The 19,972-nt window shown below is 44.3% G+C and overlaps 1 protein-coding gene across 1 annotated transcript in view; it reads left to right on the top strand.

Moving 5' to 3' along the window:
- Positions 1-19,972, top strand: part of ITGA2 (integrin subunit alpha 2) — a 192,287-nt gene that overhangs the window by 871 nt on the left and 171,444 nt on the right. The window lies entirely within an intron of this gene.

Genomic DNA, 19,972 nt, shown 5'->3' with positions numbered 1-19,972 from the left:
GCGCTGTACAAAGTAAGACAAACATGGAGTACAAAATAATACAATGGTGTACACCAATATACAAAATACAGAGTTGTCACAAAATACAGAATTGGTAATTACAGTAACAAAAGTAACATGATGAATAAAATGTATAACAAACCTCAAGACACAGAAGGGTGAGAAAGCCCTGCCCTTGTGAGCTTACAATCTAAAGGATTGTGTACTATCCATAGCATTGCACTGCATGGAACACTGCAATGTTGGGGTTAGATAGATTTACAATACATTTCATGATGAAATCTATTAAAATCTATGCCTAGTGTGTGGCAGTAATAGATATCTCTCTGATCACATTTGATCTGACAGGGATCTATCTGATGGTCGAATCTGCTGGCCATCTATAAGTGTATGGCCACGTTTACAATACTAGAATCCCAGGATCGATTCCTGGTTGGACATATCTGAATGGAGTTTGTATGAACTCCCCATGCCCTGTGTTTGTGTGGGTTTCTTCCAAGCACCCTGGTTTTCTCCCACTTCTTAAAAACACATTGGTAAGTTAATTCGATTGGACATTTGTGGGTATCGCTTGCCAGAAGATTCGATCACAGTGATCACGGTGATAGAATATGCCAGAAATCGATCAGGAAGAGTGATCGGTATGAGCGCCTTTAGGCTGTGTGTGTCCCTTTGAGAGACATTTAGTGATGTCAGTATACCCTGTAAAGTGCTGAGGAAACTGTCATATACATGAATAACTATAATAATAGTATGTACCGTATCTAATTGCCAGGGCTTTCTGTGGAAATGCTGTAATTATGCTTGTTAATTCGGCTACAGTGACAGTGGGAAGTTCAGTTGCGTCCCCTGTAAATACAGAAATGCAATGGAGGTGAAAAGCTGCACCACACATTATGCATGCAGTGCGACGCATACAGTGAAACATACAGTACAGAGATCATGCTTCATTACAAAGGCAGAGCTATTTCCTAGGTATAAGAAAAGAAAAAAAAAATCATGGACAATATTTTATATTGTACCTAAACACTCATAGATGACTATGTATGTATACTGGGTTGCTTCATACTGCTAAATAGGTTCGTTTTCCTGTTTTGTTTTATAAAGAGGCCTGTTGTGTTTTTTTATTGTGTTTATCTTAGACCATACATGTCAAACTCCGGCCCGTGGGCCTAATCTGGCCCTCCAAGCCATTAAATTTGGCCCTCAAGTGGTTTCTCCACTTTACATTATGTTTGGCCCACTCTAGACCACCAGAGGAGCTATACTGGAGGTTAAGCCCTATGGGGGAATTAACTAAACACTAGGGAACTGTATAGGGGAGGGTGAGAGCCTCTAGACACCAAGGAACTGTATTGGGGAGGGAGAACTAGACAAAAGGGAACTGTATGGGGGCTAAAGGGGGGCCATTAGACACCTGGGAACTTTATAAGGGAGGAAGGTGGACAGTAGACATTAAGATTGGCCCGCGACTATGTCCTAGTGTACAATTTCGGCCCTCTTTGTATTTGAGTTTGACACCCCTGTCTTAGACTGTTGTTTATATAGGTGAACTTTTAAGACTATTATGTGCTTTGCTAATGGTCTGTACATATTGCACTCAATTTTTTAAATTCACACTTCTGCCATGTGGGTGTCAGGACAGAAATAATTACATGAAAGCATTTAAAAAACAATGTGTCCCTTTAACTAGGCTAGACAAGATCTGTTGTGATTGCATTAGGTGATAGAGCACAAACAGGCTTGCAGGGTTATATGTTCTATCTTATTAAAATGTACCTGAACTCTTGCACAGTACAGAAGGAGAACAGAGATAAATGCACCCTGTATGTACTTAGAGAGTTTAGCCTGTCTAATTCCCCCTCATTTGTGTCAAATCACAAGTTGTAATTTGATCTCTTAGCTGTGTCACATGACTGCCACAGCAGATAAGGCAGATGAGCTCATTTGAAAGCACAGGATGTTAATGGGACACTGACCTCTGAAAATAATCGAAATTGGGACTTACCTGGGGCTTTCTGCAGCCCACCGTAGGTCGGGAGATCCCACGGCGGCGCCCTGGCTCCTCTCCCAGTCTCTCCGCACAAATGGCTCCCGGCGACACCAGGCCCGAGTGTCGGGCCTTCTCTTCCTGGAAGATGACGTTAGTCGTCATTACGCCGGCCGCCTCACGTCATCACAGCGGCTAGCGTGACTGTACTGCGCATGCGCGATTAAACCATGCATGCGCAGTACAGTCACGCCGGCCGCCGAGATGACTAACGTCATCTTCCAGGAAGAGAAGGCCCAACACTCGGGCCTGATGTCGCCGGGAGCCATTTATGCGGAGAGGCTGGGAGAGGAGCCAGGACGCTGCTGTGGGATCTCCCGACCTACCCCACACACAGATTCAAGATTACCCCATCTTCCTACATCCACCTACAATAAGGAGCATGCTTGAGAGGGCATCTCTGTATTGGTGGCTTGTTGGACAGAATGGCCAGACCACCACAATTGCTGTTTGTACCAAACTTAAAGGAGTCCTTGGGCAAGACTCCCTCATACTGCAAGGTGGCCTAATGAGAGTACCCTCAGTGGCTGCAGCTCTAAAGTGCTTTATGTCCGAAAGGAGAAAAACGGTATACAAATGTCTGCATTATTATTATTAAAGCCCACCTCCAGACACATATATACATATTTTGTGTCCCCTCCTCTCTACCCACCACATTTGACCCAGAAAGTAAAGGAAGTTAGGTAGGGAGTGTGAGGATTGTGACAGATTGGGAAACCAATGGGTAAGCCCAGATGGAGAGTCTGCACAGAAGTGGTGCTGAGGTAGCTGGCTATGTGTATTTGTGTCCATAAACTGTACGTGGGAAGGGTAACTGGACATCAGCATGGGCACCCATACCAAAGGCTGGAGCTGCTAATGAGAGAGAGATGTAGTAAGATGTAATGAGGCCATAGGCAAGGTACTAGATTTGGGACCCCGTTGTGGTCCTATTGGAAAGCTAAAGTGGAGCAAGGTCAGAGAAGGTGGCAGGTGGACCCTTGACACCCACTAGGCCCCAGGCATCTGCCTAGCTTGCCTGGTGGATGATCCTGCTTTGGAAGGAGGACATCATCACTTAAAGGACCACTATCACGAAAATTGTAAAATGTAAATACATGTAAACACATACAAATAAGAAGTACATTTCTTCCAGAGTAAAATGAGCCATAAATGACTTTTCTCCTATCTTGCTGTCACTTTCAGTAGGTAGTAGAAATCTGACAGAACCGACTGGTTTTGGACTAGCCCATCTCCTCATGGGGAATTCTCAGGGTTTTCTTTATTGTCAAAAGCACTTAGTGAATGGCATTTGCTCCGTCCACCTGCTAAACAAGTGTACAGTGAACACAGAGGCTGGCCAGCATCTTTGTATAAATACTTTTCAAAGGGAGTCTTTATAAAGAATAAAGGCCATGCTGAGATCCCCCTTGAAGAAGAGATGGACTAGCCCAAAACCTGTCGCTTCTGTCAGATTTCTACTACCTACTGTAAGTGACAGCAACATAGGAGAAAAGTAATTTATGACTCATTTTAAATGTGAAAGAAACATACATTCTTATATGTATGTGTTTACATATATTTTACATTTTAGAATTTTTTGCGATAGTGGTTCTTTAATCATGGCCAGTCTTTGGAGCTGGTGTTCTATGAAAATTGTAATAATTGTAATTAAGGTAGTGGGCAGGGTAGGGCAGTGACTATATAACGTAAAGAGACTCTGTAACAACATGTTGAACCTTATTTCTTCTATCCTATATGTTCCTATAGTTGTTCTAATGTGCTCTGTCTTACTGCAGCCTTTCCTATTTGCACAGTGGCTGTATTATCTCTGTTATATGATCTAATCTTCTCTCCTCTGTCGGGCTGAGGCAGTCAGGCTGGAATGTGCTGTGCTGCTTGTGATTGGATAGAAGCTATACACACCCTCTCCAGGCCCCCTGCACACTCTGTATGACTCACACACTAAGCTACTCTCAGCCTATCACTTGCTATGTCTTTTGTTTCTAAACACTGCATACCAATGGCAATTACAAGCCAGGATTGCAGCAGGGAGAGGCAGAAACAGCACAGAGGGGCCCAGGAGAACATAATGAATAGAATGGTATGCTTTTTATTGTAAGAATTTTACAGTGCAGATTTTCTTTAAAGAGTACCTAAGGTAAAATTACAGAGCCTGTCTTAATGATGGAGAATTGAGGGGTTAAATACTTACCTGATGTCATCCCTCCAGTAGAGTGATCACTCTGCCCCCCTCAGAGAATGGACCCTGGCAATTTTTTTTCAGAATCCCTGCAAGCACTGGCTGATTGGTGGCTGCCGAGCTGAGGGTGGAGCTTTCCAAAGAGCTTTGGCAGTCTTCGGAAACATGGCCGCGACTGCACCCAGCATTTCTTCTTTACTCTAATAGATTATTTAGAGCATATTGTATACAACCAGCATTTTTGTTTTACTAGAACAGCATTCAAAGGGTTAAACACAGGCCTTAGAAGCTCCCCTGCAGGGAAAGGCGGATACCTCAAAACCAGCATTATCAGTTGAACGACAGACTGTACACACATCCGATTTGACGTCCAAACAACGGGTCGTTTGCGCAAATCCGACGTGTTGTATGTACCTAAAGCTGGAGGAATCACGAACTAGAGATAATGTTATCTTGTGTTTAATTGTATCAAGTGAGAAATGTAAACAAACCCTTCTCTGACACTGCAGGCTCTCCTGAAGACAGTGAGACAATCAGAAAGCATCAGAAAGCATTTCTGCTTACCTTAGAAGATGAATAAAGCAGTTATGAATAAAATGCAAAGTCAGCTTTCAGAGCAAAAAAAAAGTGTACTTTGGGAACGTATAATTTCTAAATGAATAATAATACTTATGCACAAAAGCAAATATGATAACCGTATGGCATATAAACATGTTTTTATTGAATATTATGTCAGGGTTTTATACCGCTTTAAGACAGAGGCTCTGTCATTTTTACCTTAAGTACTCTATAAGAACTGTAGCTTTTCCCAGTGGAAGACTCTGCTGCAACAGCATATGGAGTAAATTCTAGCAAGGTGCCTTTAAACTTTGTTATTTTTGGAATGGTACAGCGGGTAATTAATAAGCATTATTGACTAGATTCCCTCACTATCTGCATGGAGTTTGTAGTTACACTGGTTTAGTGCTTTGCCTCTTTATTGAAAGAGTAGAAGTATGAAGCCTAATTTACATGGATGCTTTTAAGGCATTTAAAAGCCGAGTATAAACATGCCTTAAATGCTCTCTTATTAAATCTCCTTTTATGGCAAAGTGCCCTTACAAACGAGAGGCGTTTTAGGGTGTTCCATTTGCTGGTGTTGAAGTAAATATGGCATGTATTGTCTGGAGAGTGTGTAGTAAGAGTATGAAAATATGTGGTAATGTGGGGTGGTATGGTGGTGTAGCAGCTAGCACCCTCGTTTTGCAGCGGAAATGCCACTTTCCGATCCTGCAGAAATACAGATTTCCCCCAATGCCGACCATTTTCTGATTTCTGAGTTTGGATTTTCGATTTCCCGAGTTATGTTTTTTGGTAATTTTTTGCATTCTTTAGTCTCCAGTGGATCCATCATCCTCCTTCGGGTGGTCAGTATTTAGCTTAAGGACTATTATTAAAGTGCTGCAGAAGATTCAGAGCTATACAAATAGATCTATTCTACTGCTGGCGGCTCAGTAAGATGTCCAACCTGTCCGCCCATCTCGATAGCACTCCCTTCGCTGGGAGTGTTCTGCACATGCACAGTTCGTTCTTTTGAAAACCACGCATGTGCAGAATGCTCCAGTGATGGGAGCGCGATCAAGAAGGGTGCGAGGACAAGGCCGGGCTTGTGCAGTTGGCGCAACTCTCGTTCGGGTCGCACATCGTATGGAGCTGCCAGCGGGACAACGGAGGGACTAATGGCCCATACTCACGGGCTACAAATGTCGCCCGTGAGTATGCGGCGTTGCACGGGCGCGCACACCGAACCGTCGCTTGTCTCTGATGTCGCCGGGCGATTGGCGCGGTCAATCGCCTGGCGACAGTCGCCGCCGCAACTCCGCCGCAACTGTCGCTAGTCCGCGTGAGCCCACACGCTCACGTGTGCTGGCGACAGGCCACAAATGCTGCCCGTGAGTATGGGCCATTAGAGGACGCCAAGCGACCTTACGGACTATGAGGGGCTGGGAGAAGCTCCAAGTAAGTAATGGTCTACTAGTTTGGTGGGTTTGCAGTATTGTTGATGCAAGTTTTGTCATTTGGGCTGTCTATTTAGATTTTATAACATTTGTACTTGCAACCAATGTGAATCTGGTGAAAGTCAGTAACGAAATCAGACCTTTTTAGAGTTTTGCCCTGGTTCCTGAGATGCTTGGCACAAGATAACATATTGGGTTATCTCTAGACTACTGGTATTTACATTACTGGATCTGTGTGTGGAAGAATGATATGTTGACTGGATAACTGTCCTGACTGGAGAGTGATGGGGGTCAGCCATGTCTTTGTCTGAAGGGATTCCAGAAGGCTCTGGTCCTGAAGACAATTACTGTATGTGCTGGCTGATGTCACTAGACCTCTTGACCTTGAGATGGGCTATTAAACACATCAAGAGAAAGAGAAAGTCTGTAAAAAAGAAATGTTGCCATTCTTGTTTGAACGCTAAGCAGCAACTGAAGCAAGTCACAATGGCATTGTAGTAAAACATATACTGTAAATGCACAGTAGTAGCAATCTCACTCTCAAAGTTTTTACAACACATAAACAGTAAATGAAAGATAACAGATGAGAACAATGCCCAAAAGAACTGACAATGCAAGGTGATACATAGAAGATGCAAAAGCTCTAGTTAACATCTGAAGACCCATACCTACAAAGCAATTTTCCGGAACAATTTTACAAGACCAACATTTTTTTAAACAATGTTTCATGATGATCACCGCCCTCGGCGCTCTCTTGTTTTTGAACCATTGTCATATCCGATTAAAATGTAGAGGATCGTTCCGATCCGGCATTTCCGACGATGCAAATGCCACTTGCAGATTCAAACAGATGGATCGGGGAACGATTATTTATCGGCGGAGATTCCTAATCCATCTGGCCGTGATCTGCCAGTGGGTACTTAGCTTGACATTCACAATTTAGACAATACAATACAGAGGCGCCAACAGAGTAAAAGTATCAAGTTAAAAAGGTACAAAATGAGGGGCAAGGATGGACTTACCTCCCTGACAAAAACACTATTGTATAAGATCAAGAAAAACGGTATTTATTCTTACTCCAAATACAGTGTGCAACGCGTTTCATGGGTCTCAAGCCTGTTTCCTCAGGCAAAAATACACAATTAGCAACTTTCAAGTTGTGCACACTAGTGAAGCGCCAACTGTAAGTGTTTCATTTTGACACCAAGTAAAGCTGTCAGAATACTGTAACATTTTCTATGAGCAGTTCTGTGTTGTCACTTCTTTGGTGTTTAAGACTCTTCTCCTTATCAACGGACTATCCAGGGGGGTTACTCGCCCCAAAGATCAGTGGCACGTGCCACAGATCAATTCTAAGGTGCCCCGGATGTCCCCCAGGCAGAATCAGAGCTGTGGAGCTGTGAAACCTCTATGGGGCAGGCTGGGAGCTGTTGTGCTTCAATGGCGTGCATGCTGAGATCTGTGAAGCATCAATGGGGGTATGCTAGATGCAGTGATGCCTCTATGGGGGCATGCAGGGAGCGGTGGTTTTTCTATGGGGGCATGCCGGGAGGTGTGGTGCCTCAATGGGAGGCCCATGGGAGCATGGGAGATGGTCCACTAGAAGGTCAGGGAATGCTATGGTTGGACTGCCAACCAACCTGGCAGCAGGCCAGCCTGCTCAGCAGAAAGCCAGACCAGCCAGTACAGAAGCCAAATAACTCTGCCTAGTTATGTTCAAGTGGCACTGCCTGTTTACGGTATGTGATATGCTGCATTTATTAATGTATTTATTGTAGGGATGGGACGAATCCACAATTTCTTCGAATCCGAATCCGGATCCGAATCTAAAAAGGTTCTCGAATATCTTGAACCTTTCGAATCCCGAATCTAACGAATCCTGCACATAAAAATTGTGCGATCCGTGGTATAGTTGCCCGCAGTATAGGTACCCAGGCATAGGTAGCGAGGTAAAGGTGCCTTCAGTATAGCTAGCTAGGTATGGGTGCCTTCAATATTGGTAGCTTTCAGTATAGGTAGCAAGGTATAGGGGCCTTCAGTATAGGTAGCAAGGTATATGGGCCTTCAGTATAGGTAGCAGGGTATATGGGCCTTCAGTATAGGTAGCAGGGTATATGGGCCTTCAGTATAGGTGTCAGGGAATATGGGCCTTCAGTATAGGTAGCAGGGTATATGGGCCTTCAGTATAGGTAGCAGGGTATATGGGCCTTCAGTATAGGTAGCAGGGTATATGGGCCTTCAGTATAGGTAGCAGGGTATATGGGCCTTCAGTATAGGTAGCAGGGTATATGGGCCTTCGGTATAGGTAGCAGGGTATATGGGCCTTCAGTATAGGTAACAGGGTATATGGGCCTTCAGTATAGGTAGCAGGGTATATGGGCCTTCAGTATAGGTAGCAGGGTATATGTGCCTTCAGTATAGGTAGGTAGCAGGGTATAGAGGCCTTCAGTATCGGTAGCAAGGTATATGGGCCTTCGGTATAGGTAGCAGGGTATATGGGCCTTCAGTATAGGTAACAGGGTATATGGGCCTTCAGTATAGGTAGCAGGGTATATGGGCCTTCAGTATAGGTAGCAGGGTATATGTGCCTTCAGTATAGGTAGGTAGCAGGGTATAGAGGCCTTCAGTATCGGTAGCAAGGTACATGTGCCTTCAGTATCGGTAGCAAGGTATACTGGCCTTCAGTATAGGTAGCACAGTACATGTGCTTTCAGTATTGGTAGGTAACTAGGTATAGGGGCCTTCAGTATAGGTAGCAGGGTATATGTGCCTTCAGTATAGGTAGCAGGGTATAGGGGCCTTCAGTATAGGTAGTAAGGTACATGTGCCTTCAGTGTAGGTAGGTAGGTAGGTAAAGGGACCTTCAGTATAGGTAGCAGGGTATAGGGCCTTAAGTATAGGTAGGTATGTAGGTAGGTAGGTATAGGGGCCTTTAGGTAGGTAGGTAGGTAGGTAAAGGGACCTTCAGTATAGGTAGCAGGGTATAGGGCCTTAAGTATAGGTAGGTATGTAGGTAGGCAGGTATAGGTGCCTTTAGGTAGGTAGGTACATATAGGGGGCCTGTAGGTAGGTAGGTATTGAGGCCTGTAGGTAGGCATAGTGGCCTGGAGGTAGGTAGGTAGGTAGGTATAGGGGCCTTTAGGTAGGTAGGTAGGTACGTATAGGGGGCCTTTAGGTAGGTATAGGGGCCTTTAGGTAGGTATAGGGGGCCTTTAGGTAGGTGGGTATAGCGGCCTGTAGGTAGGTATAGCGGCCTGTAGGTAGGTAGGTAAGGATAGTGGCCAGTAGGTAGGTAGGTATAGTGGCCTGTAGGTAGGTATAATTGCCTGTAGGTAGGTATAGTGTCCGGTAGGTAGGTAGGTATAGGTGCCTTTAGGTAGGTAGGTATGTATAGGGGGCCTGTAGGTAGGTGGGTAGGTAGGTAGGTATTGAGGCCTGTAGGTAGGTATAGTGGCCTGTAGGTAGGTAGGTAGGTATAGGGGCCTTTAGGTAGGTAGGTAGGTATAGGGGCCTTTAGGTAGGTAGGTATAGGGGCCTTTAGGTAGATATAGGGGCCTTTAGGTAGGCAGGTAGGTACGTACAGGGGGCCTTTAGGTAGGTATAGGGGGCCTTTAGGTAGGTATAGGGGCCTGTAGGTAGGTATAGGGGCCTGTAGGTATAGGGGCCTGTAGGTAGGTAGGTATAGCGGCCTGTAGGTAGGTAGGGATAGTGTTAGGTAGGTAGGTAGGTAGATAGGTAGGTAGAAATCCCCCCCCCGCCCGCCAACCCCCCCACGGCCCCCTCCGTCCCCCATGCCTCCTCCGCTCACCCCTGCATAAGAATCTACTCACCTTTCCCGTGGAGCGCAGAGCAGCAGACCTCTTCGTTACTTCTTTGTTCCCTCTAGTGGCCGGACCGGCTCTTACTGATGACGTCATTGTAAGAGCCGGTCACTAGGGGGAACCAGGAAGTCGGCGAGAGGTCTGCCGCTCTGCGCTCCGCTATGGATAGGTGAGTGGATGGAAACTATGCGGGCAGGGGGGGCGAGCGGAGGAGGCGCGGGGAGGTCGGAGGAGGACGAATGCGAGCGGCGGATGCGCGGCGATGCGGCATCGGGATTCGGCGGATTCGTATAGTGGAAAATGGCGTCGGGATTCGAATCCACGAATCTCGAATATTTCCTAATATTCGAGGGATTCGTGGATTCGCAGGATTCGTCGTCCCACCCCTAATTTATTGTATTCATGGAGAGGGGAACTTCATCCAACATTTTGCTGGGCAGGCCTACATAGACCGCTGTTAATTTCATGTAAATCTGACTCCACCCATGACCACACCCACATTCTGGTGTGTGGCCCCACCCATTTTTCAGCTGGTGTGCCCAAAAGTGCCCCGGATCTCTTAAGATCCTAGCAACGCCCCTTGAGACTGTCCCTGAAACTTGTTCTTCTACCCTCTCTATCGTTAAATTCTTCTTAATGCCTGACCCTAACCTACCCTCAAACACAGTTATTGTTCCTGATGCCTAGCTCTCACCTCCACCCCCAACCACACCGCAAGAAGTTTGCCAGCCACTGATTAAGAAAAAGAAATAGCATTTCCATTCATTAAACACTTCTGTTTCAGCAGCCCGACTCCCGATATTTATCAGGCAATGCAGGCGTCCAACTTTCCCCTTCTCGCCAATAATTAAAATGGGCCCCTTTGGTGGCACTCTAAAATTCATGTTTTTTTGTTTTTTTTATACTAGCAGCGGGGACAGTTAAGGTTAGCCATGGTTAGCCATGGGGTAGGAAGGGTAAAGGTTAGGCATGGGGGGATTGTGGCAGCAGGGATGGTTAAGGTTAGGCATGGGGGGGGGGGGGTGGTTAAGGTTAGCCGTAGGGGTGGGTTCAGTGTGAGAATAGGCTCAGGTTTAGCTATAAGTTTTTACACTTTAATAGTAAAATATAGGTAAATTAACCAATATTCTACTATCAGGATTACTGGTCGCCCAAGTTTTTGATGAACGCCCATACAGGGTCACTTCAACACTTTTAAAGAGGAACTGTCATGAAAATCTTAAAATTTAAAATACATAAGCCATAAATTACTTCTCTCCTATGTTGCTGTCACTTACAGTAGGTAGTAGAAATATGACATTTTGGGTTAGTCCATCTCTTCATGGGGGAGTCTCAGCATTGCCTTTATTCTTTATAAAGACATTCCCTGAAAATGATTAATACAAAGATGCTGGCTCGCTATACACTAATTTGGAAGTTGGACAGAGCAACTGCCATTCACTAAATGCTTTTAAAAATAAAGAAAACCTTGAAAACCCCCCTATGAGAAGATGGGCTAGTCCAAAATCTGTCGGTAATGTCAGATTTCTACTACTTACTGCTACTTACTGTAAGTGACAGCAACATAGGAGGAAAATAATTTATGGCTCATTTTACTCGGGGAGAAATGTACTTCTTATTTGTATGTGTTATAAATGTTAAAGAGAATCTGTATTGTTAAAATCGCACAAAAGTAAACATACCAGTGCGTTAGGGCACATCTCCTATTACCCTCTGGCACAATTTCGCCGCTCCTCGCCGCATTAAAAGTGGTTAAAAACTGTTTTAAAAAGTTTGTTTATAAACAAACAAAATGGCCACCAAAACAGGAAGTAGGTTGATGTACTGTATGTCCACACATAGAAAATACAACCATACACAAGCAGGCTGTATACAGCCTTCCTTTTGAATCTCAAGAGATCATTTGTGTGTTTCTTTCCCCCTTCTGCTCTCATGCACTGAAGTTTCAGGCTGCTCTTTTTTCTCCTGCAAACAGCTTTGCCCTTGTCTGTAATTCCCCAGTATGTGAAAGCCCAGCCAGCTCAGAGGACGATTTATCCAGCTTGTAAAAGATAAGAGAGAAGAGAGAAGCTGCTCTAATCTAAATAATACACAGGCAGTGTGCATAGAGGGGCCTGGAAGGGGGAGTTCATAGCAGAACCACAACACTGAAGAACTTGGCAGCCTTCCAGACACAGGCTGACAAGTCTGACAAGGGAAAGATACATTGATTTATTACAGAGACTGTGATAGCAGAAAGTGCTGCAGTAAGCCAGAACACATTAGAATAGCTTTTGGAACTTGTAGGATGATAAAAAACAGGATGCAATTTTTGTTACGGAGTCTCTTTAAGATTTTCGCAACAGTTCCTCTTTAAATCATTCATCTGATCTTCATTGTGCTGGAAATAGATACCTTGCCCTTCCTCGGTTTGTGTTTCTGGGAGAGTGTATGCTACAACATACATACCTAGCAGCAGTATATAGAATCCAGATGCAGAAGCTGCTGTGGGAATAATCACAGTGGCTCTTGCCATGCACTGCAGGGGTCATCAGCTGTGTTGATTTTAGCTGATTTCAAAGGTGAAGCTGTGATGCAATGGGGAAGAGCAGCATGTTGCTTTTTAGTGCTTTGACACAAGTACAGCTGTCAGAGCTTCAGCCTGATGCTGAGATCCCGGAACTACAATCTATTAAGCTACGCTGGACACTCACTCATAGAAGATGGCTAAACCGTCCTGTCCATCTGCCTGCCAGCTGTCTGATCAGTGGTCTGACCCGGCACTCACATAGCATCAGGTGATAAAACGCGATGAGCAGCCATTTCACACAATGGCCCATAAGCAGTTTCTCCTGAATTTTCTCCTAGGTGATAATTTCAAACTTGTCAGTAAAATGCCTTTTAAACCACCAGCAAGCAAGAAAATACTCAATGTGTGCAGAGAGCTGGAAAGTTATTTTAAATAGAAGATCAAAATTATCTCCTAGGAGAAGACACAGGAGAAGAAAATTAATTGCATGATGGGCCAATGTGGGTTTTCTAGCAAAGGTGCCATTTTGCTATCACTAAATTGTTGCAAAATTTTCATCAGTTCTTTGATTTGTAAATAGCTCTGACCAATAAAATAATTTACTTATCTTTGATAAAAGACTCCTGCCTATATTATATTATATACTTGGACTGGCAGGATCTGGCCCCTTAAAGAGGTACTTTACCGAAACATAGTTAACATGTATAAATACATCAGAGGGCAATATAATAGCTTGGCGGATGAGCTTTTTGTCCCTAGGCCTTCTCAAAGGACTAGAGGACATGATCTGCGCATGGAGGAAAAACGTTTTAGCCATTTATTTAGGAAAGGGTTCTTTTAGTAAGAGTGATTAAGATGTGGAATGCTTTGCCACAGGAAGTCGTTATGGCAAACTCTATACCTGCATTTAAAGGGGGGCTTGCGTTGAAAGACATCCATGGCTACAATTACTAGGTAATGCCTAATGATGTTGATCCAGGGATTTTATCTGATTGCCATCTGGAGTCAGGAAGGAATTTTTCCCTTTTGGGGCTAATTGGACCATGCCTTGTGGGGTTTTTTTCGCCTTCCTCTGGATCAACAGGGGTATGTGGGGGACGGGCTGGAGTTGTACTTTATACTGGTTGAACTCGATGGACGTATGTCTTTTTTCAACCAAAATAACTATGTAACTATGTAACTATAGTAATATGAGTAAAAATTAGGGGTGGGACGACGAATCCGGCGAATCCACGAATCCCTCGAATATTAGGAAATATTCGAGATTCGTGGATTCGAATCCCGACGCCATTTTCCACTATACGAATCCGCCGAATCCCGACGCCGCATCGCCGCGCATCCGCCGCTCGCACTCGTCCTCCTCCGACCCCCCCGCGCCTCCTCCGCTCGCCCCCCCTGCCCGCATCCACTCACCTATCCATAGCGGAGCGCAGAGCGGCAGACCTCTCACCGACTTCCTGGTTCCCCCTAGTGACCGGCTCTTACAATGACGTCATTAGTAAGAGCCGGTCCGGCCACTAGAGGGAACAGGGAAGTAAGAAGAGGTCTGCCGCTCTGCGCTCCACGGGAAAGGTGAGTAGATTATGCAGGGGTGAGCGGAGGAGGCACGGGGGACGGAGGGGGCCGTGGGGGGGTTGGCGGGGGAGGGGGGTTCTATCTACCTACCTACCTACCTACCACTATCCCTACCTACCTACAGGCCGCTATACCTACCTACCTACAGGCCCCTATACCTACCTAAAGGCCCCCTATACGCACCTACCTGCCTACCTAAAGGCCCCTATACCTACCTAAAGGCCCCTATACCTACCTAAAGGCCCCTATACCTACCTACCTAAAGGCCCCTATACCTACCTACCTACCTACCTACCTAATGGCCCCTATACCTACCTACCTACAGGCCACTATACCTACCTACAGGCCTCAATACCTACCTACCTACCTACCCACCTACCTACAGGCCCCCTATACATACCTACCTACCTAAAGGCACCTATACCTACCTACCTACCGGACACTCTACCTACCTACAGGCAACTATACCTACCTACAGGCCACTATACCTACCTACTTACCTACCTACCGGCCACTATCCTTACCTACCTACAGGCTGCTATACCTATCTACCTACCTACCTACAGGCTGCTATACCTACCTACCTACCTACAGGCCACTATACCTACCTACCTACCTACCGGCCACTATCCTTACCTACCTACAGGCTGCTATACCTACCTACCTACCTACCTACCTATCTACAGGCTGCTATACCCACCTACCTAAAGGCCCCCTATACCTACCTAAAGGCCCCCTATACGTACCTACCTACCTACCTAAAGGCCCCTATACCTACCTACCTACCTAAAGGCCCCTATACCTACCTACAGGCCACTATACCTACCTACAGGCCTCAATACCTACCTACCTACCTACCTACAGGCCCCCTATACATACCTACCTACCTAAAGGCACCTATACCTGCCTACCTACATACTTACCTATACTTAAGGCCCTATACCCTGCTACCTATACTGAAGGTCCCTTTACCTACCTACCTACACTGAAGGCACATGTACCTTACTACCTATACTGAAGGCCCCTATACCTAGCTACCTACCTATACTGAAGGCACATATACCCTGCTACCTATACTGAAGGCACATATACCCTGCTACCTATACTGAAGGCCCCTATACCTAGTTACCTACCAATACTGAAAGCACATGTACTGTGCTATCTATACTGAAGGCCCCTATACCTTGCTACCGATACTGAAGGCACATGTACCCTGCTACCTATACTGAAGGCCCATATACCCTGCTACCTATACTGAAGGCCCATATACCCTGCTACCTATACTGAAGGCCCATATACCCTGCTACCTATACTGAAGGCCCATATACCCTGCTACCTATACTGAAGGCCCATATACCCTGCTACCTATACTGAAGGCCCATATACCCTGCTACCTATACTGAAGGCCCATATACCCTGCTACCTATACTGAAGGCCCATATACCCTGCTACCTATACTGAAGGCCCATAAACCCTGCTACCTATACTGAAGGCCCCTATACCTTGCTACCTATACTGAAAGCTACCAATATTGAAGGCACCCATACCTAGCTAGCTATACTGAAGGCACCTTTACCTCGCTACCTATGCCTGGGTACCTATACTGCGGGCAACTATACCACGGATCGCACAATTTTTATGTGCAGGATTCGTTAGATTCGGGATTCGAAAGGTTCGAGATATTCGAGAACCTTTTTAGATTCGGATCCGGATTCGGATTCGAAGAAATTGTGGATTCGTCCCATCCCTAGTAAAAATAAATCAATTCAATTCAGAAAAAAGTTAAAAAATAAAAGATAGACCAAGAAATCATTAATATTCCCTGCATAGTTTGTTTATGTTATTTGACCCACCGTGACCCTACAGGTCTTCACCTTTACTGGTGGCAGACAAAAATAAAAACTGTTCTAACTATCATTATTTAGTATTTATATAGCACTGACATCTTCCGCAGTGCTGATAAGAGCATATTATCTTGACACTTAGCTGTTCCTCAGAGGGGCTCACAATATAATCCTTACCGTAGACTGTCTGTAACGTGTAGTGTATGAATCGTAGTCTATGGACAATTTGGGGGAAGCCAATTAACTTATCTGTATGTTTTTGGGATGTGGGAGGAAACCAGAGTGTCTGGAGGAAACCCACACAGACATGGGGAGAGCATACAATCTCCATGCAGATGGTGCCCTGCCTGGGATTCGCACCGGACAGCCATACCATCCCAGGAAAAAAAAATACATATATAAGTAGATAAATACTTGTTCTACTTACATAACACATGTATTGTACTGTCCACATTTTGATTTCAGTGAATTGTATATAGTAAATAAAGAGAATTCTGTTGTAAGCATTTTCTATTTTTATTTCCTCTAACTGAAGCCAATTCAAACGTTATTTCCTCCCTTACCCTTTTTACTCCTTTTTACTCCTACAAACTGCACTGTCATATCTAGCTTGCTTTGTAAACATGTGAGCATAGAGTAGATCGTATTTCAGCAGCTAACTGAACTGCCCTCAGCCAATCAGTGAGGAGCAAGAATGTGGGAGGGGAGTTGGCAAGCTTCCTTCTCCTCGGCAATGTACCAAATAGAGCCAGCCTGACTGAGAAAAGACTTATTGCAGCAGAAACATTTCTGATTAGATTGTAATGCTTGCAATACAGGGTAAGGTTGCAGGCTGCATATTAAACACAGAGCAGTGGGTAAATGGAATTTGATTTTATGGCTGACAATCCTGCTTTAACAAACCCAGTAACAATGTTATGCGTTAGTCCACCTCACCTGCCACTATACAGCATGGACATTATTGCGTACCTCCCCTGAACCTGGTCACTCTGCTCACTATTGGATTGACACTCGCCTGGTAGCACACACGGTGGACGACGGTTTGGGTGAAATCTCCCCAATGATTAACTGTTGATGGCCACAATCTTCTTGCTAGTAAATGAGAGTATCCTGCACATCTTTAAACACGGCATTTATGTCTTCCTTATCTGAGTTTCTGTTGGACTGAGATTGGGTCTGACAGATGTGCAAGAACTGACTTGAGACCTGATATTATTTGCACTGGTGGAGATGAATGAAAGCAACCATAGCCAGTGAGGGGAAAAAACAATACTACCCTTGATTGACTTGTGGTTTTGCACTGTATTTACAATCTATGGAGGATCGGAAATAGCACAACTGGGGACTCTTGTTAGTGCAGCGAGCAATGAACTGTCATTTGGAACTTGGCAGATATCCATTTTCTATATGTACAAGGGAGGAACATTTTGGGGCTAAATTATGCACTTTTTGTGACACTTTATTAACTAAAATCAATAATTGCATTATAGGCTGTTTATGGTATCATTTGGTCACGGGTGATATGAGTATCTTTTCTCCCCATGTTGCTTTAGTATAAGGTATTTGCAGTGCACCAAAGTTAATGTAAAGTTTCTATTTGTAGCCCTATGAAAAGGTTTTGTTTTTGGTTGCTGTTTTTTTTTTTTTGCTTCCATAAAAAACAGTTTTTTGTAAAATTTCAAGGTCTGCCAGGTAGTGATGGTAGCAAAGAACAAAATTAACTTGGAATTAGAAAGAAACAATTTATTTTAACTTTTTCAGTATCTTTTGTAGTGTTCCACAAGTTGTGTGCTGGCTGTAGTTCCTCAACTGTGTCCACTGGTAAACCTGCTGGGTCAAACAGCTCTTGGGAACTACTCCTGTCCTCAAGTAGTTTCAAGGACGAGTGAAACGCTTCTGCACATGCAGGGCTCGCATTAGTGATGCACCCAACGTCGGAACTACAGTAGTGCTGAAGAGCAGTTCTACATTATCTAGAGCACAGTTCCCCAACCCTGTCTTCAAGGCCCACCAACAGTACGTTTTGTAGAAACCACAAACATTCACAGGTGAGGTTATCAGTGTCTCAGCAGAGCTGATTAACTACCTCTGTGGATTTCTACAAAACATGCACTGTTCGGGGGCCTTGAGGACAAGGTTGGGGAACCACTGATCTAGAACCTTCCTTCTCCTTGGGTATCAAACCTAAAGTAAGTATCAAACCTGAAGTAAATTTCTCCTGTCAGGGTTGCTTTAACATTACCAAGGATAACAAACTGTTGCAAGAAGACAGAAGGCTCACATTATATGGCATCATGTTCAGTTAAATTAAAAAAAAAAACTTGAAAGAGATGTTAAAGTGAAACTCCAACCAAGAATTGAACTTTATCCCAATCAGTAGCTGATACCCCCTTTTACATGAGAAATATATTGCTTTTCACAAACAGACCATCAGGGGGCGCTGTATGACTGATTTTGTGCTGATACCCCTCCCACAAGAAGCTCTGGGACCTCGGTACTTTTGGTAGTTTGTTACAATGTAACAAGGTTCACAGACAGGAATTACCGGTAGCTGTTTACAGCTGTCTCTAACAGCCAAAACAGCTAGCAGCAGCTACATAACCTACCCACAGTAAAAATGTCACCATGTAATAAATGTCAGAATGTAAATCGGGGAGAGGAAAGATTTTACAATGAGCAAACACTGACTAAATCATTTATACATAATTATGGTAAAAATGAAGCACTTTTTTTTTATTACATTATTTTCACTGGAGTTCCTCTTTAACTCTTGTATGGCACTTTTCTCCTGTTGGACTCAAAGTGCTTCAGAGTTCCAAACCACTAAGATCACCCTTAGTAGGACTTCCTGGAGAATTACAGGGTCTTGCCCAAGGTCTCTTTACTGAATAGGCACAGGCTCCAGCCAGTATTCTAAATCCTCCTCCTATGTCAGAGGTAGTATTTCCAACCAGTACACTATCCAGCCACTCATGAAGTCAGCAATACGTGATAGAAAATGGAAACTGTATTGTGTGCGTGTGCATCAGGTGGGTATCCAGAAAGGCATATGCAATACAGAATTACGCTGTGAAGACATTGGATAGGATTCCTAATTTCTCTACTCTCAGTTGGGTTGAGTGGCGAATCGTGAGTTTGACTTAGGATCGGTACAACCGTTGAGTGTGTGAAAACATATGGACCTCTACCAACCCAAAGAAATTCTATGTGTGTCCCTCAATAATAAAGCCATGTTTCTTCTGTTCTTTGTACACTATGGCTCTCCAGCACGAGTCCTGAAAATTGCCTTACGTAGAGCTATGAGGAAGGAAAGACCAGACTTGCTCAAGACACAATGGTTTTAGCTGCATGACATTGGTCAGCCACATGTTGCTGAAGTTACATTGACACATGCTTTTTGCAAATCACCCACATTTCTGTAAAGATTTTGGAGGAACCAAAAAAAGCTGTGGTTTCCTAATGGTCGTAGAAGAACAAGAAACGGGCACCTCAGTGTCAAATGACCAAACATATATGCCAATAACCCGGATAGGGCTATAGCATAATAGGTAATACGGGTAAATCTCAGAAGATCTCATATATACACTACCATGCACCTTGTCAGCAAATTAAATAGCAGATTTGTATAGAGAACAACTGACTCTTGGGTGCATGCTAGAATATTTAATATAGAAAAATTGTTGTAATATACAAAAAACACACACATATACATATAATTAGAACACGTACTACATAACTGAATTAAAACTAGGACATAGGAGTCCTAAAAGGGCCAAACCCCCACAACCACATTGTACCCTTATGGAGGCTGCAGTCCTCCGCAAAAATAAAAATCAGACCACCTCTAGAGCAGCAAGGAGCAGTGCTCAATTCAAATTGTATGGATCTAAGAGTGTATGTCCAGTTCCTTAATTGGCCATCCTAGAGGAGCATATAGCAAATTCATAGAATGGATGGGTTGGACTCAATCGCAGTCCCAAGAATCATATATACC

This window comes from Hyperolius riggenbachi, chromosome 1 (assembly GCF_040937935.1).
Source record: "Hyperolius riggenbachi isolate aHypRig1 chromosome 1, aHypRig1.pri, whole genome shotgun sequence".
NCBI lineage: Eukaryota > Metazoa > Chordata > Amphibia > Anura > Hyperoliidae > Hyperolius > Hyperolius riggenbachi.
The sequence above is the reverse complement of the archived record's forward strand: the minus strand, read 5'-3'. Positions and strand labels throughout refer to the sequence as shown.